Source organism: Grammomys surdaster, unplaced genomic scaffold (assembly GCF_004785775.1).
Source record: "Grammomys surdaster isolate TR1022 unplaced genomic scaffold, NIH_TR_1.0 187, whole genome shotgun sequence".
Taxonomy (NCBI): domain Eukaryota; kingdom Metazoa; phylum Chordata; class Mammalia; order Rodentia; family Muridae; genus Grammomys; species Grammomys surdaster.
The window spans coordinates 7,037,975-7,044,003 of record NW_021604632.1 but is presented as its reverse complement, the minus strand read 5'-3'; the positions used below and the strand labels follow the sequence as shown (position 1 = coordinate 7,044,003).

Genomic DNA, 6,029 nt, shown 5'->3' with positions numbered 1-6,029 from the left:
GAGAGAGAGAGAGAGAGAGAGAGAGAGAGAGAGAGAGAGAGAGAGATCCTCAGTAAGGGTCTTAGGAAATAAAGCATCACTGTGGTGCTGTAGGCTGTAAGGTTTCTTATGATAGAAACTGGGGTGAAGCACAGAGAGGGGGGAAAAGCTGGTCAGTCCAGTCAGCCCAACCACAAGATGTCCAGTCCGTATGGAGTCTGGAATTCTAAACAGTTGGATATTTTCATGACACAGAAGAGAAGGCTAAGGACAGGCAAGCAATCAGGGATGGCGTGGTAACTTCTTCCATTGCTCGATGCCTGCCTGACAACAGACAGCTTAAGGGTGGGAGAGTCTATTTTGGCGTGTGGCTTAAGAGGATTCAGTGCCCTGTGGCAGGAAGGCATGGCCAAATTCAGGGCAGTGGGAACCTGTGGTTGCTTGTTCACATGTATGAGGGTCAGGAAGCACATGTTGGTTGGGACCAGAAGCAGGAATGAACTATGACACCCAAAACCACCACTGACTTACATTCCCCAGGTAGCCACCCAGTTCCAGATGGCTCCACAACCTCCAGAGGCAGTGCTAAAAGCTAGGGACCGAGTGTTCAAAGACATGAACTTGTAAGTGACATTTTATGTCCAAACTGTATCAGACAGGATAAACAAAAGGCCGCCTTAAAAGACTTTAAGTCTCCCAAAGAATTAAAAGCCACATATTTTGTAAATATATATGTAGCATTGGGGTCAATTAGGCACAAAAAGGAATTTTCTAGAATAGGCTCTACTGCAGCTACCGAAACCCATAGCAACACACCCACCCTCTTGGTATCCTAGGGGCAAGGCCCTGTAAGAAATCATCTGGCATAGGAAAAACAAGTATAAAGTAGATGAATTATGTGTCTTTAACATATTACTATCAGAAATTAACTCCACTAGGTTTCAGGAATGTGCTGGCTAGCCTTACTATCCTGGGAATCACTGACCATCTCAAGCCAACGTCTGGGTCTCTGCTTCTTTATTTCCGTTAAATGGTCGGGATTGCCTCTGTACTGTTCATCTAAGTCAGATTCCCGAAAATTAGCTGACATGGCCATCCCAAGACACAAAACCCACCTCTAAAAAAATGGGTGTGACTGTTGATGTAAAATATGTTGCCCGACTCAGATCATTTGGGGCTCACGGTTGGAGTAGACCCCAAAGTTCATGGCTGAGTGGAGATGTAGTCATTCGGAAAAGCTGGATCTGTTAAGATGGGGTAAGAAGCCGGGCAGTGGTGGCGCATGCCTTTAATCCCAGCACTTGGGAGGCAGAGACAGGTGGATTTCTGAGTTCGAGGCCAGCCTGGTCTACAGAGTGAGTTCCAGGACAGCCAGGGCTATACAGAGAAACCCTGTCTTGAAAAACCAAAAAAAAAAAAAAAAAAAAAAAGATGGGGTAAGGAGACCTGTGTGCTAGGCTAGGCAGCAAGCAACACATCACCTGCAGGCCACCTCTTTCCCTCCTCAACATCTGTTCATGCTTAACTGCAATAGAAATGTCCAGGAGCACATAAAAATGCATGCCACTCAAACAAAAAGATCCAAGAAGCTTGTGAATGAGGCATCCTCCGTGAACCCTATCTTCTTGAAATTCAGACATAATTCCTTATGGTCCAGTGACCTGTGGTTAAATTAGGTTATCTAGCACTGATATCCCCAGTATAACAAAGAAAAACAGGCTACAGATAGTAACACCAACAATAATAAACTGTGTGAAGGAAATAGGAAATGGCGTGTACCGCATCCTAGACAACAGGAGTCATTAAAACTCCTGGCAGTGGATAGAATTCTTGGCACATAATATAGACCAGGAAATATCATCCCTGTTCGTTTGTCCTTCATGAACAGATTTGAGAGAGGCGTACTCTCTGGGAAAAAGGTTACTTTCCTTTCCCTTCGGTGCAAGTTTGAGGGTGTTCATCTGTTTAGGCTTCTGAGATGGATTATGAAAGGCTGGGCGTTGTAGGGCCAGGCATTTATTTCGTGGTTCTAGAGATGGCAAGTACAAGACCAAATTCGAGAAGATGCTGTATCTGCCGAGTGTCTGCTTCCTGACTCGGGAATGGCTCTCTTTTCCCTGTGCCTTAGTTTATAGCAGGAGCAACGGAAACCTTTCAGGCCCCTGATCCAGCAGAATGTACTGTAGTCATGAAGGCCATTCCTCACCTGATCCCCAAAGACTCACCTCCCAGTGCCACCATCAGCCCAGGGGTGAGGATGTGAACCTATGCCCAGTGTAGAAAGAGGAGCTAGACGTTGTCTAGCTAAAGGTGGCCCTGAGATGTTAGTTACTTTACAGTCTTCATGGCCTTTCTCAGAGTTTCTTCTGCAATGCACGTCTCAAAAATGTAATAGGCTTTTTATTTTTTTCATCTTTTTGTGTTCCTAGACAACTCTACCGAGCAATAATCAAAGCCAGAGATTTTGTTTGGTCATACGTGCTAAAGCTAGAAACTCCTGTTTTCCAGCAAAAACTCCTGTGCTTTGTCCATCTTCCCAGACTATTAATTTTCAGACCTTTTTTTTTTTTTTTTTTTGGTTTTTCAAGACAGGGTTTCTCTGTGTAGCCCTGGCTGTCCTGGAACTCACTCTGTAGACCAGGCTGGCCTCGAACTCAGAAATCCACCTGCCTCTGCCTCCCAAGGGCTGGGATTAAAGGCGTGTGCCACCAACACCCGGCTAATTTTCAGACCTTAAGGACTCAACCCATAAAGTGAAAAGAATTTTATTTCGTGAACCCGATGTACAATTAATTATGTATGTGCTATGCATAATATAATCAAATCACAATTTTCAAGCTACAGAATTTACCTGCAGTGTATGCGACTCATGGTGAGATGCCCCGTCTCTCGGGGATTCGAGGAGACCTTAGGGAAGGGGGCAAAAGAATGAAAGGACAAGAGACACAAGAAGGAGAGCAAGTGTGGAGTTTTGATCAAGCTCTGAGACTTTAATTTCAGGGGCAGGTTATAAAGACACAGCAAACCGGGAAGTTTGGGTGAGGGTTATTGCTTAGGGCTATCCCACTGTTGAATGCTTATTGCCCTAGACCATCCCACTGTCATATGCTTATTGTCCTAGGCTCCCAGGAAATGCCAGATGTTCTTTAAGTTCCTGGGGCCTGAGACCTGTGAACGTCTTTTCTTAACCTTGTACTGACTAGGCTTTCTAGAACAGCAGGTAACTTGGGTTCTCTTAGGACAGCAGGTAGTTTCCTGGGTTTGGATCCCAACAGTGAGACATCATTCACCTTCTTTTTTGAGTAGTTATCTAATTTATTTTTATATATTATATATTTATAATTTATTTTATTATCTTTTTCTACTTTGTGGGTTATAATTACAATATTCTTTTACCCCTCTCATCCCTTCCGTATGCACTCCTGTCCCAACTGAAACCCATGGTCTCTTTTTCTTTAATTGTTGTTACATTCCTTTCTAAACCAGCACAATCCCTAACTACATTCTAAATAGCTATCTTTATACTCACAGGTCATTTTTAAAAATAAGAATAAAAGAAAGTAAGGCAAAGCTGGCCACTGGTCATGGTCCAGCAGATTGATCTACAGCCCACTAATGGGCCACACCCCGCATGAGAGCACTATTTAAGCCCCTCCCTGCATCTTAGCATCTGCTTCAAAGGAAATTAAAACAATGGCCTTGGGTAGAGAGGTTTGATGTTTTTTAATAGGAAGATTTTTGTAATTCACCTTTATACCACTCCCAGATAGAACATCACAAAACATAGAGTTCTTCCCTTTCTGTGTCAGAGAATAGTTAGCAGCCCAGGAGACTGAGGAGAAGGTCGATGAGTCTTTTGCTGTATTCTGATCTCACAGCGGACATAGAGGGTGGTTTGTTCAAGGCCATCTTGAAATATACAGTGAGATGAGAGAGAGAGAGAAAAGAGGAAAGGAGAGGAAGGAGGAGAGGAGAGAGAGCACACAATTAGCAATTTCTGGATATTAACTTGTATTTAAGATAGAAAATGCAGCTTTCAAACCCTGTATGCCCCTGGGTCAGAATTTCAACCATCCTGCAGGGTAGACGCAGGCCTCAAGAGTCTCTCTTAGCAAAGCTCTGGTTTCTTCCCTTTCTGCTGGAAAAGCAGGATACATTCAGCCTGTCAGAGAACTTCATTACAACCTACGAGCAGTGGCCATCTCACGCCAACATCCTGAATACTTCCCTCCGAATTAAGCTGTGATAGGCACCCAGTCGTCATTCCTAAATACAAAAAAAATAAAAAAATAAAAAATAAAATAAAAAGAAATCACACCTTCCCTTTCTTTGTAACCAGTAACAGAACCTTCCAGCTGGGTCAAACACCAAGCATGGCCTTCTCCACTCGCCGGCCTCATCCCACAGTCCTTCCTGGTTGATGCTTACCTTTCTCACTCTGAGGATTAGCCTCATTTCTGTAAGCCATCTTCATCCTAAGGAAGATACCTTGATGAGAATAACTCCCAGTCAACCCCTGCTCAGTGAGATCTCATGAGGATTTTTAAGGGGACACTTTTCTCTGGAGTATTTAAACTTTGAAAGGTAGAAGCAATCCCCAAGACCCTAAAGGTATTGAGATTGATGCTGACGATGACGAAGGGGTAAGAATGGAAGCAAACCTTTAGGAGGGAGATGAGCCTGCATTTAAATGCTGGGTTCACCACAAATTACGTGAACTTAAGTTTCCACCTCTGTCTTTATTTTTCTGTAGTTGGTGCTGACAGTTCAGGGGTTGGCTTCTTAATTGGTAGCCAACAAAGACAGCCTGGAGAGAGAAGCCCAAGGCAGATCCTCTGTGACTCTGGACTCCAATGGAATAGTCACAGCAGGTCCCAGGGTGTCAGAGTGGAGACAGTAGTCAACTTTGGTCTGTGCACTGCTCCATGATCCCCAGCAGGCCCACCATCTACCACGGGGCATGGAGCTTTGCTCCTTACAAGAAGTCCCAGATGAGACTACCAAATTTTATTATGGTAACTTAAGGGATGGTTGATGAAAAATATTAAACATTCACTTCAGTAAATGAAATTCTAACTTTTCATCAATCAGAGTGTGAAATCCTAACCGAATATACTCAGAAAATGAGTCACATGAGAGAGAGAGAGAGAGAGAGAGAGAGAGAGAGAGAGAGAGAGAGAGAGAGAGATGGTTCAGTGGGTAAAGGGGCTTGCCACCAAACCTAAAAACCTAAGTTCAATCCCTGGAACCCCACAGTAAAAGAACCAACTCCTGCAAGATGTCCTTTGGCCCTTTGGCCTCCATATGCGTAGGAAGATCCTCATGTAGCCTAGGACAGCTCTAAACCTACTTCTGTGTGTCTGTTGGAAAGGTGATATCTCGTATACAAAATCTATTACCCTGGAAGTATTTTAAAAAGCAACTCAATCATACAGAAAAACATTTGATTTAAGCCTGGTGCTTTTGAGACACCAAAAGGAACACATATTTTACCCTATCAGTAGGAATCGTGTTTGGTTTTACATCCTCTTACCCTTCTAGAACATTCCTTCCTGTGCATTTGTAGCAGTTCTTGCCTCTCAGCCTCTTCTCAGTGGTTCAGAGTGGGTGTGTGTGATTATAGCCTATGCTGTTCTTGCTTAATTATAATTGCTTACATTAAAGCAACACCTTAGAAGATACCTCATTCCCCAGGCTCTAACACGGACATGGGTGTGGAGAGACTGGCTCATCTATCTCACGGGTCGGGATTTTTAATTTCTGGGAGGCAGCTAGATGGAAGTGAACAGAAGCTTTTGCATTTCCTCAGGCTTTTTGCTAACCTTCAATTAGAACTCATTCTTAATTTCCCAGCCCAGTTTATTAACCTTCAGGATATGGTGAAAGATCTCATCTCGTTCCTTCCTAGGAGTATAAAACGTCTGTCTTCTCCCCACCCCCATCTCTCTCTGCCAGCCTCCTGGCCTCTCAGCCATGCCAGTTTTGTTTTTCTTTTCTTCTTCTTCTTCTTCTTCTTCTTCTTCTTCTTCTTCTTCTTCTTCTTCTTCTTC

The 6,029-nt window shown here is 43.7% G+C and overlaps 1 long non-coding RNA gene across 2 annotated transcripts in view; it reads right to left on the bottom strand.

The window, feature by feature from the left end:
• Positions 1–6,029, bottom strand: part of LOC114622248 — a 36,289-nt gene that overhangs the window by 8,270 nt on the left and 21,990 nt on the right. For both annotated transcript variants that reach the window (XR_003711564.1, XR_003711565.1), the window contains 3 exons: positions 4,408–4,454; positions 3,729–4,245; positions 2,831–2,886 (listed from right to left, as the gene is read on the bottom strand). This is a non-coding gene — a long non-coding RNA (uncharacterized LOC114622248). The remainder of the gene's footprint in view (positions 1–2,830; positions 2,887–3,728; positions 4,246–4,407; positions 4,455–6,029) is intronic.